This window comes from Bos grunniens, chromosome 5, assembly GCF_055505025.1.
Source record: "Bos grunniens cultivar Pamir isolate PY7600 chromosome 5, Bosgru_T2T1.0, whole genome shotgun sequence".
NCBI lineage: Eukaryota > Metazoa > Chordata > Mammalia > Artiodactyla > Bovidae > Bos > Bos grunniens.
The window spans coordinates 102,240,428-102,258,362 of NC_141169.1; the positions used below are offsets into that span (position 1 = coordinate 102,240,428).

Below are 17,935 nucleotides of genomic sequence, written 5' to 3' on the forward strand. Positions count from 1 at the left end.
GAAAGCATCAATTCTTTGGGGCTCAGCCTTCTTCATATGCTCTCTTTATGAGAAGGATTATGGTAATTTTGTAGTTCTAGAAAGTACTCCAGAAACAAGAGTTATTCAGTCCTACTATAAAGACCCAAAGTGTTGTCTTCTGCTAAGCTCAGAAGCTGAGGCTAGAGAGAGGAGTACACCAGGTATAAAGGTATCCAGTTTTTCATGCGGTCAGTTATTCAATCACCAAGCAGAGCTAGAAAGTCTTATGTAGTTATTCTTTGCAGTAGTAATGGGGTTAGCGCACCTCCACCTCCACCTCCACAAGTTAATCAGACAGCTTAACATGAAATCAGATCATTGCTCTGAAGTTCCTGGAGCTGTTGCTACTTCTTTTATCCTCATCACCATAATCTAGAGATTATCATGCAGATGGATTCAGGAATAATCTGATTAGGGGCCAAAGAAGGGAATTCAGACCTGAATTTTAATAGGCAAGTACAAAGTATACTCTATGGTTTACAGAGAAGAGTAAAAGAAACACAATATTCAGACAACCTGAATTCTTATCCTGGCTCTGGCAGGAACCAGGTAAACTCAGATCAGTTTCCCTCAATATTAAGCCCTGGTTTAATTGCCCCATCTTTAATATGGAAGGAATTTATGTTTATTCAGAGGTTTCTTTTCATTCAACGATGAGATTTAAATGCATTGTTCATATTGCTTGAAGCCTAAATGCAGTCTAATTCACAACTATCATGTCTGCTTTAAAAGAAGAGAAATACTCTATATTAGGACAACAGTCCACAACGTCATAGAACAAAACCATATTATGAGTGACACATTAAACATCATGGATGCTTTCATCGAGATAACGCAGAACCTTTCCAAAAAGCCAGTGGAATTCAAACAGAAACGAGGGGACTTTGAGACAGTTCTTTGTGGCAGAAGTCCACTTGGTAAGGGTTGGATTCCTTCCATTTTGCAGAAAAACTACCAATATGAGGACTAGATTCTTGCTGTCAAGAAGCATTTCCTTCTCCAGAGTATCTTCCCGACCCAGGGATCAAACCCAGGTCTCCCGCATTGTAAGCAAGATGCAAGACACTTTACCATCTGAGCCACCAGGGAAGTCTGAGTCACCAGGAAAGTCTGTTAAGAAGCAGCTTAGTTTAATAGGATTCGCATAACTGATTAAAGAGAAATACTAGGAAAAAACCCTTGAAGCATGGAATCCTTGCCTCAGTCCCTCAAAGCAGATGTACTTGTATACAGACAGAGTCCATGGATATTGTAGCCAAAGGAGAGAGGTTTCAGAAGGCACCGCGTTTCTGAGAACCATTTAAGAGCCTCTTCATGAAACTGACCCTTACTGCACATTGACTGAGAGGGGGCATTCCCACCAGAAAGCACCCCAATCCCATTATTGTATATATTGCAAATTAGACTTTCAAAATAAAACTTTTTCCAACTTCCTTCTCAGAGGACAGTGATCTCCTTTGGTCTATTTTTCTTTTCTATGTTTAGAAAGAAGACCTAAACTTGGGCTTTTATCTCCCTTTGAAAGCTGAGTAGCAGCATCGCTCACATATCTTTGTTCTGCTCTTCTCCATCTTTGCCTCCTTCCTTGACCACTGGTTCCCCAACATTACAAACTTGTTTACTCTCCCCCCAGATGTGGCCCACTCCTCTCTTCTCCAGAAAGTTCTTTCTTTTCTGTCCCCTTCGGTCTTACGGGATGCAGTTTCATGTTTCACCCTTCCTTTTCTTTTGCATCAAATTCCTGTGCTTTGCCATTTCTCGCTATTCTGATGTTCTCTGCTTTTGTCTTCTTCTCCAAGTGGAAAGCAACGCTTCTAACTCACTTTTCATCCTTGCTTTCCTCCCCCTTACAAAGGCTTGTTTTCTCTCATAACTTTTCTCTAAGAACAGTCCCAGGGCAGTTTCGGGAGGTTAGTTTTGGTTCCAGTTTTCTTTCCCTCTGTCCGCTCTTCCCCATTTACAAAATTCCATCCACCTTTTTGGTACAGCCAGGACAGTGTGGAGGTTCCTTAAAAAACTAAAAATAGAACTACCATATGATCCAGCCATCGTACTACTGGGCATAATCCAGGGAAAACCATAATTCAAAAAGATATATGCATCCTAATGTTCATTTCAGCACTATTTAAAATAGCCAGGATATGGAAGGCCCTAAATGCCCATCCAACAGAGGAATGGACAAAGATGTGGTGCATATATACAATGGAATATCACTGGGCCATTAAAAAGGATGGTGCCATTTGCAGCGATACGGATGGACCTAGAGATTGCCATGCTAAGTGAAGTAAGTCAGAGAGAGGAGCAATATGGTATGACATCCCTTATATGTGGAATCCAAAAAGAAATGGTACAAATGAACTTACAAAATGGAAACAGACTCAGAGAACAAACCTGTGCTTGCCAGGGGCAAGGATTGGGGAAAGAAATAGTTAGGGAGTTTGGGATGGACATGTACATCATACATATAGATGGACATATACTGCTATATTTAAAATGGATCACCAACAAGGACCTACTCTACAGCACAGGGAACTCTGCTCAATGTTATTTGGCCACCTGGATGGGAGAGGAGTTTAGGAGAGAATGGATACATGTATATGTATGGAGAAGGCAATGGCACTCCACTCCAGTACTTTTGCCTGGAAAATCCCATGGGCGGAGGAGCCTAGTAGGCTGTAGTCCATGGGGTCACTAAGAGTTGGACACGACTGAGTGACTTCCCTTTCACTTTTCACTTTCATGCATTGGAGAGGGAGATGGCAACCCACTCCACTGTTCTTGCCTGGAGAATCCCAGGGATGGGGGAGCCTGGTGGCTGCCATCTGTGGGATCACACAGAGTCGGACACGACTGAAGTGACTTAGCAGTATATGTACGGTTGAGTCCCTTTGCTAAACACCTAAACTATCACAACATTGTTAATTGGCTATACTCCAAAACACAATAAAAAGTTTAAAATGTCATTCACTTCCTTTTTGTTGCTGTTTACTCTCAGCCCATTTCAGGTCCCTGGTATTCTAGTTTTCCTCCCTTGGTCCACCCCAGAAAAAGACTTGAAAACATTTTACTCTTTATGGTATTAATATTATTCTTTTCAAGGTGAACACAAATGACAACCTTCTTAAGCAAGGAACTTCTATTCTGATGAAAAAAAGTTATTTGGGGGAATTCTTGGGGGTCCACTTCCACTGCCAAGGCCCGGGGTTCAATCCCTGGTGGACAACTAAGATCCTGCAAGCCTTGCTGCATGGCCGAAAAGAAAAAAAATTTTGAACTGAAACAGTGAATATTTAGTGTTGGAAATAAAAGATTTGGTAAAAGTAACATTGGGCTTCCCAGGTGGTTCAGTGGCAAAAAATCTGCCTGCCAATGCAGGAGACAGGGGTTCAATCCCTGGGTAGGAAAGATCCCCTGGAGAAGGAAATGGCAACCCACTTCAATATTCTTGCCTGAAAAATTTCATCGACAAGACGAGCATGGCAGGCTACAGTCCATGGTGTTGCAAAGAGTTGGAAATGACTGAGCATGCCTGCAAAAGTATCATTAGGCAGTGATGATTATCTCTTCCTGGCACCTTGAACAGACAGACTCAGCTGCCTGAACACCTCATCTAAAAAAAAAAAAGAAACCATGTTTTCTTCTTGTCTTCTTTTCCAAAATTGTTCTGAACCTAACTTTCCCCCATCATTTCATGCATGTGACTGAAATAAATTCTCTTTCTTCTTTGAATGAAGAAGTTCTGGAGATTTAAATGTGCACTCTACTCGCTAAAAAGAGCTCCTTGCACACTTTCTCTGAGTATTCATTTGACTCATGGTGCAAAAAGCTGTCTCCCCACTTCTGGACCTTTCTTTTGATGTCCCCAAGCAGTATGTGTTACCAGCCACAAACTCCTCCCCCTCCACAATGCCTGGCGCTCGTGGCGAAAGTTGATGTTTACACCTGATCAGAAGGTGCAAGCAACTTTGCTTCCTTCTGTACAGAAGCAGCTGGAACACACTAAAAATAACAGCTGAATAGAAAGAGAAGTTGGAAGAGTACCAGAGAAGGGGGAGTAGGGGATGGCAGAGTGTCAAGAGATTGACACCAGAGAAGGGGAACCCAGAGGCTAGAAGGTGGAAATTCACAAATCTGTCTGGGAGAAGTGTGGTGGAGGATCTGAGTTCCATACCAACCCATCTGGAACCTTACAGGGTAGAGTGAACACTGGGGAGGCAAACTTTGGGAGACAAAGATTTGGTTAAAAACACAACACTCCAGGGATTCCCTAGTGGCTCAGTGGTAAAGAATCCGCCTGCCAGTGTAGGAGATAATGAGTTCAATCTCTGATCTGGGAAGATCCCACATGCCACGAGGTCACTAAGCCTGTGTACCACAGCTACTCAGACTGTACTCTTCAGACTGTACTCTTGAGCCCTTACTCTGCAACGAGAAGCCACCAAAATGAGAAGCCCATGCACTGCAACGAGAGAGTCGCTTCCATTCACTGCAACCAGAGAAAAGCCCGTGCAGCAACAAAGACCCAGAAGAGCCAAAAATAAATAAATTAATTAAAAAATACAACACTAATAAAAATTGAAATCCTTGTGTGTCTTAGCACTTTTCACTAACCAAGCACTAGCGAAAGTGACTTGACTTTCTCTGTGGTAGAGAGAGAAACAGGTGGTCACAGTTTGTTTTTTTTTCTAAAAACCAGTCAACCAAAGCCAGAAGTGGCGGTCAGACGATAACTTCTGGGCAGAACCTAAGATGGAAAAGCAAATGTTGTTTATATAAATAGAAACGTAGAGCCTGTACCATAGCTTCCTGTTGACAAAATGAGCTTCGCTTCACCTCAAACCTTCAATGGTTTTAAAAATAACTGATAACGGGGTTTTTTTTTTCTCTTTCAATTTGTCCAATCACTTTCAGTAAGATTCTAGCTTTTTCTTAACCCACAGGTTCTAAGCTCGTTTCTCTGTCTCCGGCTTTCTTCTCATTCACTCTTTTCCTTTCTGCTGTGTGTTTACCCAGCCATAAATCTATACTGTGGAGCTTTTGGGAGTACATTACCATAGTTCTGTACCGATCCGTAAGGGCTGAACTCGGGATGATCTCATAAATGTGTGTGAGATTCACCTCCTCCCCTAACCGTTATAAAAAGTAATAGAGGAATTCCCTGGTGATTGAGTGGCTGAGAATCCGCCTGCCAATGTAGAGGACACAGGTTCAATCCCTGATCAGGAAAAATCCCACGTGCCGTGGAGCATCTAAGCCCGTGCGCTGCATCCACTGAGTCGGTGCACCTAAAACTCATGCTCTTCAACGGGAGAAGCCACCACAATGAGAAGCCTGAGCATGACTAGAGAGTAGACCCCACTCGCTGCAACGAGGGACAGCCCGTGCACAGCAACGGAGACCCAATCCATCCAAAAAAGAAATTTTCTTGAATTAAAAAAAAAATAGTGATAGGCTTTGAGCAGGTACAGGTAAATATTTTAAAGGAAAATGGGATTGGTGGGCATTGAGGTATCAAGCCTGTCATTGTATGTTTTCCCAATATTTTGTCCTTTCCCAAAAGATCAAACACAAGAGCTACAATGAAGGGTAGTGAGAACTGTACAGAAGCACCATTCTTGAAAATGGGTTAAATTCAGAGGGGGAAAGGAAAATAAAATAATCTACATACAAATAAGCCTATGAAAATGTGTAATATGAACACTAAAACCAAAGTGCTAAAAATAAAAATTACTTCAAAAATGCTCATATTAAATATGTATGGCAAAAAAAATATATATATATGTATGGCAGCTCCTTAAATGGTTATTGAGAGAAACCTATTATTTATTGGAAGGTGAGCTAAAATCTGATAGAGTTAAACAACTATGCTCTTTTCTGTGCCATTAGCTACCTGAGATCAAAAGACCAGTCTTTGTGCAATAAATTGATTAATTGTAAGTACAATAATTCATAATTAAATCACATACTGTGATTCCTATAAAACTGTAATTTACAGTTCATAGGAATCTTGTTCTAATGAACAGACAAGAATAATTTCTGTGCTTCCCTGGTGGCTCAGTAGTAAAGAATCATCTGCCAATGTAGGAGACGTGGGTTCCCTGATACAGGAAGATCCCACATGCCTCGGAGGAACTAAGCAGTGCCCTACAACTACTGAGCCTGTGCTCCAGAGCCCACGAGCCGCAACTACGGGCCCACTTGCTGCAACTACTGAAGCCCGCATGCCCTAGGACCCCACAAATGCAACTGGAGAGAAGACCCTACTGGCCTCACTAGAGAAACGCCCAAGCAGTAACGAAGACCCAGCGGAGCCAAAAAACAGGCAAATAAATAAAATCACACACAAAAAATTATAATTTCCCTCTTGCCATGTAACAAACTAAAAAACTATACCATCCAAACACAGAGCATCTAAAATCTAAATCAGTGTGGTTCTAGGTATAATAAAATGTGTATTTGTATCATCCTATTTGTTTGAATGGCATAGAAGAATTGATACTTGTTTCTGGGTAAGTCCTGATGTCACACTCACCTTGTGTGATCCTAAGGTAATCACCAGTTATAACTGTAAATTGGTCACAATACATCTGCCTTAGGAATGTTTCTGAGAATTAACAAGGTCATGTATTCAAAGGTTTTTCCCCTGTAAGACTATAGTGTATTTAATAAAAGTAAGGGACTTTTTTCCTAGTTAAGCCATTTGGCTTCTCCCTAACTCTCGTTGAATAGGTTGACTTTCTTCTTTCCCTTGTGACAAACTGAGGTGTGTGTCTGTATACGGGTGTGTTAGTGGCTCAGTTGTGTTTGACTCTGTGACGACATGGACTGTAGCTCACCAGGCCCCTCTGTCCATGGGATTCTCCAGGCAAGAATACTGGAGTGGGTTGCCTTGCCCTCCTCTAGGAGATCTTCCTGACCCAATGACCAAACCCGGATCTCCTGCATGGCAGGTGGATTCTTTACTATCTCAGCCACCAGGGAAGGCCAAAGTGAAATGACCCTGATGGAGTAGGCTTTGCCTGGAGAGGTATGGAAACTTGCCAAGGGTGTACAATGCCACCAATGCTAGTTTCTCTACAGTTTGACCTTCCTAACTTAAATTTGATTTTTTCAGCATCCAAAATCTTTTGGGCAGAGCAGGGTCTTTTTGCAGTAGCAGCTGGCGGGTCAGCCTCTGATGCTCAAACTTGCAGGATTGGAGTGCAGGTAGGATGGGCGGGGCTGTGTGACATTCCCAAGCACTGGACAACTAGACACCTTGCAACCCTTCCAAGCACCAGAGGGCAGGACAGGGCCACAACCCCTGAGGGAGTCCAGAGCCAAATGGGCAAAAATAATGATCTCACCTCTGGCCTTGGGAATGCAGCCCTTGCCGTGATTGTGCCCATGCAGTGCACACCTGCAGTGTGGGCAGGTGTGCAGTTTGGGGGTTATTCCTGGACATGTGCATCATGCAGCATAACCCCCGTAACCACAGCTGTCTTGTCTTTTCAGCCAGGAAGTTTTATCTTCCCGACCATCCACAAAAGAAAGGGAAAGCTTCGGCTGGCTGGGGCAAGTCATGAACAGCCTCTTCAGCACAACTTGGTTGAAGATGGAGTTGGTTCCCTGGCCAAAAATTTGTACAGCTTGACCAACACCCTTGGGAGATGTCCTGGCCCTGGGCTCCCTGTGCTGAACTTTTGGGAAGAAGTCCACTTACTGATGGAGCCTACTGCTTGGCTAGGGGTGGGTGTGTTTGTTTGTCTGAACAAACATTGTTTCATTTTGAGCGTTACCCTTTGAGATGGACAGCAGAGGGATCATTATTCTTCTTTTTCAGATAGGGAACAAGGTTTATAAAAGTGAAGGGACCCATCTACTTACTGGATAAAGTATGGCAGAACCATGCCTGAACTAAGTTCTAAACCTTAGGTTAATATTAATGTTCACTCAGTTGCAAAAGGAAAACTCAGAAACATCTTGTTTAGAAATTACAAGTAATTTCCTTGGTTGCTGAAGAAGGTTTGTGAGCGAATCTAGACAGCCCTTGGTGTCACACACCACATGCACCACCCAGGAACTGCGCCACTCTGGAATTCTGTGGGGACAGCCAGGGGTTGTGAACCATGAGCCTGGTTAGAAGGAAGAAAGTGAGAAAAGCCCAAGATGGCCATACTTTTCCTCTTATCAGAAGGATGGAGTACCAGTTTGTTGGCTGATTAGTCAACAGTTTTAATCATGGTTTCTTTGGGCAATAGAGAAAGTGATTCTGAGCACAAACTCTGCAGCTTGCCCTCATGGCTGCCAATCCTGACTTCACCAAGCAGATGAGTCATGTGGGTTACTCAACTTGTTTCTACTTTCACCTCCTGCCATAGCGCGTGTTTTCTTGTTCTCTTTCCAGGTTTGATTTTTGATCAAAGATAAAGCAGAGCTTTCATTTATACCACCGACTGTTTTCTCTTGTTCAGGGCAGAGAGATGCATACTTTTGTACAGCCTGGCTCACAGCCTTCAATTCCCTGTAAGTACCCATTCTGTGCACCTGAATTTCCCACTCCTGTTCTTTACTCTCCTCTGATCCAGGGAATGTATCACCTTTGAAAGTTATGGGCTTTCTCCTCTGTTTACACATACTGACAGCTGAGAGATACCCATCACTCCCATGTTTTCTCCAGCTCTTCAGATCCTTGAAGTTTCTCTGAATTAATCAGGATTTTAAAATTTGTTGTTTAGGTGTTCAGTTCAGTTCAGTTGCTCAGTCGTGTCCGACTCTTTGCGACCCCATGAATCGAAGCATGCCAGGCCTCCCTGTCCATCACCATCTCCCGGAGTTGGTGGGCATGCATATATTGTTGCTCAACTACACCTCTACCTACTTCCAAAAAGTTTTTATCACCCCAAAAAGAAAATCCTAAACCATTAAGCACTCAAACTCACGTCCATCGAGTCGGTGATGCCATCCAGCCATCTCACCCTCTGTCGTCCCCTTTTCCTCCTGCCCCCAATCCCTCCCAGCATCAGAGTCTTTTCCAATGAGTCAAATCTTCGCATGAGGTTAATTCACATAAATAAAAATAAAGTATACAATTCAGACTTCCCTGGTGGTCCGGTGGGTAAGAATCTGTCTGCCAAATCAGGATAACATGAGTTCAATCCCTGGTCTAGGAAGATTCCATATGCCACTAAGCCCTTCCCTACAACTACTGAATCCGCACTCTAGAGCCTGTGCTCCACAACAAGAAATGCCACTGCAGTGAGAAGCCCACACATCACAAGCAGAGAGTAGTATCCTCCGTTCTCCCTAGTTAGGAAAGCCCGAGAGCAGCAATGAAGACCCAGCACAGCCATAAGTTATTAATTTAAAAATATACAATTCAGTGACATTTAGTGCATATATTGTTGTTCAACTACCACCTCTATCTACTTCCAAAAAGTTTTTATCACCCCAAAAAGAAAATCCTAAACCATTAAGCATTCATGACTATTCCCCGCTGCCTCAAGCACCTGAGTAACCACCAATCTGTTTACTGCCTCCCTGGATTTATCTATTCTGGATATTTCATGTAATATCCAGAATGGAATCATACACTCTGTGGTCTTTTGTGTCTGCCATCATCAGGTTTTAAGGTGATCGTATGGGACATAAATGACTAATAGAAGCAACTTCTACTTCTTTTTATGCTGTAGCAGTACCTCCTGTAAGGAACCTGTGGATGGAGGTCTAAAGTAACCAGGACAGGGACTTCCCTGGTGATCCAGTGGTTAAGAATCCACTTGGCAATGCAGGGGATGTGGGTTCAATCCCTGGTCTGGGAACTAAGATCTCACATGCCATTTGGCACAACCAAAAAATAAAAATTAAAAATAATGAAATAATGAAATAAAGCAATCAGTAACCAGGACATTTGAGTAGCAGAACCATGTTCAATGTCAGCAAAGCGCTGAGTGCACTGAATGACTTTCTAACTATGCCAAGTTGACAATTCCTGCCTTCCGTAACAAAGTGAAGACCTCCTGATGGTATATTTAGTCCACGTGAGGATGGGTTGGGGGAGAGGAAAAACAAGGGGATCTTGAAGGAGGAGGAAACCTGGTTCACACACTAAGGAATCTGGGGCTGTTGATGTCAAATAAATGCTTCTCAACTTCCTAAGATCCTGAAATTAGTTAAATCAAGAAGCAGTGTGATCTAATTAGTAGCGATGGAATGACTATTATAAGGCAATGATCACTACAGACCCTCAAAAAAGGTGAGAACTGAGGAGAAAGAATGTGCCAATATGATGCCAGGACTTCCTAAAGAGAGGATGATCTGATACCAATGACTGTTGGTGAGTAGTCAGAAAGAGTAGAGAATAGCGATTCTACAAGTAACATTTAATTTGCTATCCTTGCTTCAGGACCTATCCCTTATTCATTTTAGAGCTATTTTTAATCAAAATTATCTCTACCAGTCAATGAAATCACATCATCCTTTATACTGCATCACTGAGCATACAAATAATATGGAATTTGGTTTTCCAAATGCCCACAAAGAGAAAGAAAGACCTGTACGTTATTTGAAGCACTTCTCATTTCCCCTGGCATTTCAATTGTCTATTAAGCAAGCAAGCAAACACACACACAGATACACACAAATGTTTCAGAAGTACATAAAGTCACACAATCATAGAATTTTAGAGCTGGGGAAGACCTTGAAGGTCCTCTAGGCAATGAAAACTAACCACCTGCTTGGAATTAATGGGAATTTGTCAAAAAAGCAGAGTACTGGGCTGTACTCCAGAATGACTCCAAAATCTGTAGGAATTAAACACTGGAATATGCAATTTTATACACTTTCTCGGAGTATGAGAACCTCAAAATTACTCACATTTTATTACTTAAAAAAAGTATTTTATTACTCACATTTTATTATTATCAGAAAACTTTGAACCATGGGAGCAGATTACTTTGATGATCATAATTTATGTTTTTAAGGTATCTGATCTTCTTAATACTTTCAGCTTCTATAAGATACTATTTTATCAAAACAGTTGTTGTTTATAGAATACCTTCCATGCACTAGACCACATGCAGAACCTCTTATTTAAATTACTTTTAACGAGGGCTTTCCTGGTGGCTCAGTGGTAAAGAATCCACCTGCCAGTGCAGGAGACACGGGTTGATCCCTGGTCCGGAAAGATCCCGCATGCTGCAAAGTAACTAAGCCCATGGGCCACAAGTATTGAGCCCACGCTCTACAGTCCAGGAGCCACAACTACTGAGCCCACACACCTATAGCTGGTGCTCCGTGCTCCACAACAAGAGAAGCACTGCAACAAGAAGCCCTCTCACCGCAACCAGAGAGCAGCCCCTGCTTGCCGCAACTAGAGAAAGACTGCAGCAACAAAGACCCAATACAGTCAACAGTAAATAACTTATTCTTAAAAATTACTTTCCACAGTCTTAAGATAAGCATTTCAACTCTTTGGCCCTCAATGTTCACATCTGAAAATTGGGATAATAGTTTCTACCTCTTCGACTTAAATGAGATAATATGTGCAACTTGCTTACACAGAGCCTATCATAAAGTGCACAAAAATTGTTAGTTATTATTATTATTTATTCACATTTTATACATGGGGCAAGTATAACATATGGCAGCAGGCAACCCACAAAGACAGTTCACTAAGAAATGATGGAGACAGAACTTAAGTCTTCCTGTCTTTGATTACAAAAACCTAACTTTTCACTCTTTCTTGTATATGCGTGATCAATGAAGCTTTAGTTAATGTTCCTATCAAAAATAACTTTTTTTAGACCTTTGGCCAGCCCCAGGCTTTTGATGAATGCTTCTGTGTTCTTTCAACCTCAGTAAGTTCTGGGCAGCTGCACAGCAGAGACTGAGTGAGTAATTCCTGTATATGTCCCTCAACTTTTTCATACCCCAGAGAAATTCAGTAATATGGCTGGCAGTAAAGTGAGAAAAACAAAAATTGGGAAATGCAGAAGTTGAAGCACTCCAAGACCACACTTTAACCCACGCGGAAACCTTTTTGGGCTCTTTTCAAAAACAACAAAGTATCATATTGAACAATCTACCTGGTGTCCAAAAATAGTGGTCTAGGGAGTCATTGTCTGAGCATCTCATCTCTCAGACACAGGAATGCGTGCCCTGGAGAACTACCAGGGGGACTTCTGGCCATAACGAAACCCCAGCTTGTGTTTCTCATGAAAGTCCAGTTGGTGGTGAAGCCCAGATGTCCAGGACAACTCAGCCACCAGAGGCACAATTTCCAAGTCATGTTGTTTCCGTTAAAAATAACCTAGCCAGGTAGTCCTGTGGTTTCCGACTTTTTAAGAGAAGTTGGTGAGGGAAGAGGGTAGTTAGTAAGGAAAATAACTTTTAAAAATACCTGAAGGAAACCCCATTTTTTGTTAATCTCACTAACTCCAAATCTCCAGGAATGAAAAATGCTACTGTCATGATAAGAGATGTACTTTTTTTTCTCCTTTAATAGAAGAAAGGTGAGCAGGTACTATAACTTTCTGAGAAATAAGGTTATTTTCTAATGCTGGATGAGTCAGGCTTCTAAAATAATTCTTACAGCCATTATGCAAGCTATTTAACTCTCCATTTGTTAGAAAGCATTTCTTAAGAAGCTTATATGAATATGAATGACATCTCATTTTTTTAAAAGAGAAAAACTGAACTTGTTTTTTAAAAGCACAAAAACCCTACATACTAAACTTGTACACATCAAGTATTGGTCCAATCTTACATCAGTTTATTTACAATTAAACAGCACCATGGTTTTCTCAATTAGGTTAGTTAAACATGCCCAGAAAATTGTTATTCAAAGTCTATGTTCCTTTAAAATAAAATTAACTCTTTAACTGAGCTCAAATCCTCAACAAACAAAAAACCTTTTACCAACCATAGATAATTATATCACCAAATTTACTTAAAAATAGATTTGAACATTTTTTTTCCTCCAGTTGACAAACTTTGAGAGATACTGCTGTTTAATGTGGCACACAAATTAAGAAACATTTTGATAACAGGGGCATTATACTGAAACACCCTCACATACTTCCACCTCCACATATAAAAATATCTCTTTGGAATCAATGCTGCTATCTCCTCTTGAATTTGACATTTCATTTTTATCTGTCATCATTGTTTTCTTACAAGCCATCACTCATACCAGAATAAGCTATCATCGTGGCTAAAACATATGAAGCACATGTCAAAGCTCTGTGTTTGCTCATGTTGTTTCTGCCAACTTGGAGAGAGGATGAGAAATTTTATCAAACATATTCATGTATTCCAGATACTAAGCTTTCACACACAGTAAAGCTAAGCAGATCCTTGGAATGACTTTGTGAAGAATTCTTTCCCAATGTCATGTGCTTCATAAGTGAAAGGTACAGACCCAGGACCCAAGATTTCAGACTATCCTCCAGAAATTCTCTGCTCTGTACGTTTTTTTCCCCCTTTTTTTGGCCACAAGGCATGTGAGATCCTAGTTCCCCAACCAGGGATTGAGCCCATGCTCTCTGCATTGGAAGGGTAGAACCACTGGGCCATCAGGGAAGTCCATCTGCTCTGTACTCTATTAAAATTCTATCCATTCATCAGAATCTTGATTGAGAACTCAATCTAGGGAATTCCCTGGCAGTCCAATGGTTAGGACTTGGCACTTTCACTGCCAAGGTCCCAGGTTCAATCCCTGGTCAAGGAACTAAGATCCCACAAGCCAAATCACTTGGCCAAAAAAGAAAAAAAAAAAAAGGAAATCAGTCTATTGTGAAGCAATAGATTGTGAATTCTTTTCTTCCTCTGACTTCATCATACTAAGTGGGCAGTGGTATCCTGTTACTAGGATTAAATAAGAGGTAAAGAGACCACTGTATGGGACGCTTTACCAAGAATTTTCTACAGAGAATCATGGAATCATTGTTCCTCAATGTGTTTTTCCATTGTTCCTCAAAGTGTTTTCCCATTAAACTTTCCTATAAAAGAGAAGTAAAATAAGGAATGCTGAGCATCTTAAACCAGCCACATGTTGGGCTGAAATGTCTTTGGAATCTGTTTTTTCTCTAATGTTAACACGATGCTCTATTTACTTGTGGGCCTGCCAGATGTTGACTTAGCCTCCATGCGTGCATGGTAAGTTGATTCAGTCGTGTCTGACTCTTTGTGATCCCAAGGACTATAGCCCGCCAGGCTCCTCTGTCCATGAGGATTCTCCAGGCAAGAATCCCGGAGTGGGTTGCCGTGCCCTCCTCCAGGGGATCTTTCTGACCCAGGGATCAAATCTGTGTCTCCTGCACTGGCAGGTAGATTCTTTACCACTGAGTCACCAGGGAAGCCCTATATTGCCATGTACTCACATTTAGGCATGAAGATATGCGTATCCAATGAAGATATGCGTATCCAATGAAGATATGTGTATCCAGTTTTTAGAAGCACAAGGCAGTCGTCCCTTCAATTTTGAGATGCAATGATTCTCTCATTTTTATTTCAAGTCTTTTATTGACACTTAATTCTTTTATGTTGTCATTTAAGATCACCTATTTTAAAGCTTGAAAGATAAGTTTCTTGAACTATAATATGCATCATTGTTCCCCTTCAAAGCTCAGCCTTATGCTTTCTCATAATAATCCTTCAATAAGTATTAAATGAATGAATTTCAGTTTTCAAAGATGCTGTTTATAAATTACTTATAAAAGCACTTTTTGAATTATCTCCAAAGGGGTAAAACATTAAAACAAACACAATAGATTTTTTTCCTCTCCCACAACCTTCATTTTCAAGTACTGAATTTGTGTATGTTGGAGAGAATCTTCTTTATGCAATCTCTACACTGAAAAGTAAGATTTTCAAAACAAGAGACAGTATATAAAAATGTACACTGAATTGTACATTATTAGATTCTACCAATGCTTTGATGTTTTTGTTGTTCAGTTGCTCAGTCATCAACCCTATCAAATCTAATTTATGAAATAGAATTAAATAAATATCCACAGATACTTCTAGTGGAGGTGATGGAATTCCAGTTGCTCTATTTCAAATCCTAAAAGATGATGCTGTGAAAGTGCTGCACTCCATATGCCAGCAAATTTGGAAAACTCAGCAGTGGCCACGGGACTGGAAAAGGTCAGTTTTCATTCCAATCCGAAAGAAACACAATGTCAAAGAATGTTCAAACTACCACACAATTGCACTCATCTCACAGGCTAGTAAAGTAATGCTCAAAATTCTCCAGGCCAGGCATCAACAGTATGTTAACCGTGAACTTCCAGATGTTCAAGCTGGTTTTAGAAAAGGCAGAGGAACCGACTGATGTTGAAGCTGAAACTCCAATACTTTGGCCACCTGATGGGAAGAACTGACTCACTGGAAAGGACCCTGATGCTGGGAATGATTGAAGGAGGAAGGAGAAGGGGACGACAGAGGATAAGATGGTTGGATGGCATCACAGACTCAATGGACATGGGTTTGAGTAAACTCTGGGAGTTGGTGATGGACAGGGAGGCCTGGCATGCTGCAGTTCATGGGGTCGCAAACAGCCGGACATGACTGAGCAACTGAACTGAACTGAACGGATAATTCTGCTTCTGGAGGAATGGACTTGACTGCCACCTTTTTTTCTTTCTTATTTTGGCCAAGCTGTGAGGCATGCCTAGTTCCCTGACCAGGGATCGACCTATGCCCCCTGAATTGGGAGTATGGAGTCTTAAGCACTGGACCACCGGGGAATTCCCAAATTTTAAAATTTTGTGTTTATTTTTTTGCCACAACTGGTGGCTTGTGGGATCTTAGTTCCCTGACCAGGGGTGGAACGGTCCATGGCAGTGAAAGGCCACCACGATCGCCATCTTTCTCTGTTCTTCCCCACAATGCCTGGTCTTATATGCTTCCCAAAACACAGTGTTTTATTTCTCTTTGCTGCTTGGCTGAGACTCATGTCCCATTATTGAACTGAGAGGTGGGGAAACATTCTGGCAAAAAATGGCCACCAGAGACTCTTTCAACAAAACAAAGAGCTCCAAAATCCACGCTTCAGTTAGGGTTAGATTTAATTACTTGCTAGACCAACTGTCTACATTTTTATGTGCAAAAGAAATCATATCTTGCACAAGCAATTTATTGAGTCTGTCTGACATACACAGCCAAACCCAATTCTAACGACACAGTCAATATCGGGGGGAAGACTCTTCTCTGCAGCTCTGATGAAGATTTCTAAACGGATATGGTCAATCTGACTAAGATCTGCAAGGTTGATTTTACCAGCAAGATAGCATTGCATGAGCTTTGAAGTAAGGCAGATCATAAAAAGGAATGAAATTCTGATGCATGCTCTAACATGGATCAATCTTGAAAACATTATGAAAAGTGAAATAAGGCAGACACAAAAGGACAAAGATTATATGTTTCCACTTACGAGTGTTTACAATCATCATATCCATATAAGATTACCAGAGACGGCCAGGGGGAATGGTGAGTTACTGTTTAATGATTATGGGTTTTTTTGGGGGGTCATGAAAAAGGTTTTTGATGGCTGCACATTGTGAATGTAGTTAATACCACTGAATTATGCCTTTTAAAATAGTTAGAGGGACTTCCCTGGGGTCCAGTGATTAAGACTCTATGTTTCCACTGCAGAAGGTACAGGTTTGATCCCTGGTCAGGGAACTAAGATCTCACATGATCTGCAGTGCAGCCAAAGGGGGAAAAAAAGTTAGAATCCCAGAAACCAATCCAAAACTAAACAGAAACAAAGCAGGTGCATCAGCAGCCAGTCTGTTTTCCTATTTCTGCCTGGAACAAAAGGGCATAATTTGAAGAGAGAGAATATACAAAAGGAGCTCATCAGCATTGTCAGATCACGTCAAGTTCCCACCATCAGTATCAGGAACTGAGCTTCCCACTGGGGTAAGTTGGGAAATTTTTTTCTAATTTTCAGATTTTGTCATGTTACCATCTCTGAGAATTAATATTTAAACTTCTTTTGGAAGGATGTGGGTGCATGTCACTCTCTAGACAATCAGTTGATAATATAGTAAAGATACTACTCATATCTGAGGAAACAAGAGGATCAGATTTTACACGCCCTTGGATGATCCCACCTTGGCCTCTGCAGAGAAATTTTTTTTTTTTTTCTATTTTGGGGGGTCATGACACACTGCCTGTGGGATCTTAATTCGCTCAATTAGAGGAAACTAAACCAAGAATTGAACCAGCGAGCTTGGCAGTGAAAGCATGGAGTGGTAATCACTGGTGTGCATGCGTGATAAGTCTCTCAGTCGTGTCCAACTCTTTGCGACCCTATGGACTGTGGCCCACCAGGCACCTCTGTCCATGGGATTCTCCAGACAAGAATACTGGAGTGGGTTGCCATGCCCTTCTCCAGGGGATCTTCCCCACTCAGGGATATCTCCAGCATTAGCAAGAGGGTTCTTTATCACTAGTGCTACCTGGGAAGCCTGCTAACCACTAGACCACCACCAGCAGAATCCCTGCAGAGGAACCAACCTCTCATGGACCTAAGACTCAGTGAACATAGACAATTTCGTATTTGAAGTTATAAGTGCTAAATAAAAATATATGTTAAGGAAGTGGAAAGAGAAAGGTCAGGGTGATGGGATATAGTGGACATTTTAGATATGAGACGAGAAAAAGTCTCAACTCGATACAAGGAGTATCTGAGTAAAGACAAAGGACCAAGCAGTAATGATAGTAAGAGGAAGCTTATTCCAGATAGAGGGACAAGCAAATGCAGAGGCTGATGCCTGTGTGTTCCTTGTGCAGAGCAAGGAGAGCGGTAAGGCAGGCGCAGAGGGCCGGGCAGAGGGTCTGGGGAGCCATTTGTAAAGATGTTGACTTCTTACTGAGAAAAAGAGGGGTCAGGGAGAATTGACAGCAGAGTGACATGATCGAAAAT

The 17,935-nt window shown here is 41.6% G+C and overlaps 1 protein-coding gene and 1 non-coding gene across 3 annotated transcripts in view; one reads left to right on the plus strand and one right to left on the minus strand.

The window, feature by feature from the left end:
- RIMKLB (ribosomal modification protein rimK like family member B) overlaps positions 1 to 17,935 on the minus strand; it is a 135,080-nt gene that overhangs the window by 87,560 nt on the left and 29,585 nt on the right. The window lies entirely within an intron of this gene.
- On the plus strand, positions 13,657 to 13,729 carry TRNAE-UUC (transfer RNA glutamic acid (anticodon UUC)). Its single transcript has one exon. It is a non-coding gene; the product is annotated as a tRNA-Glu (tRNA).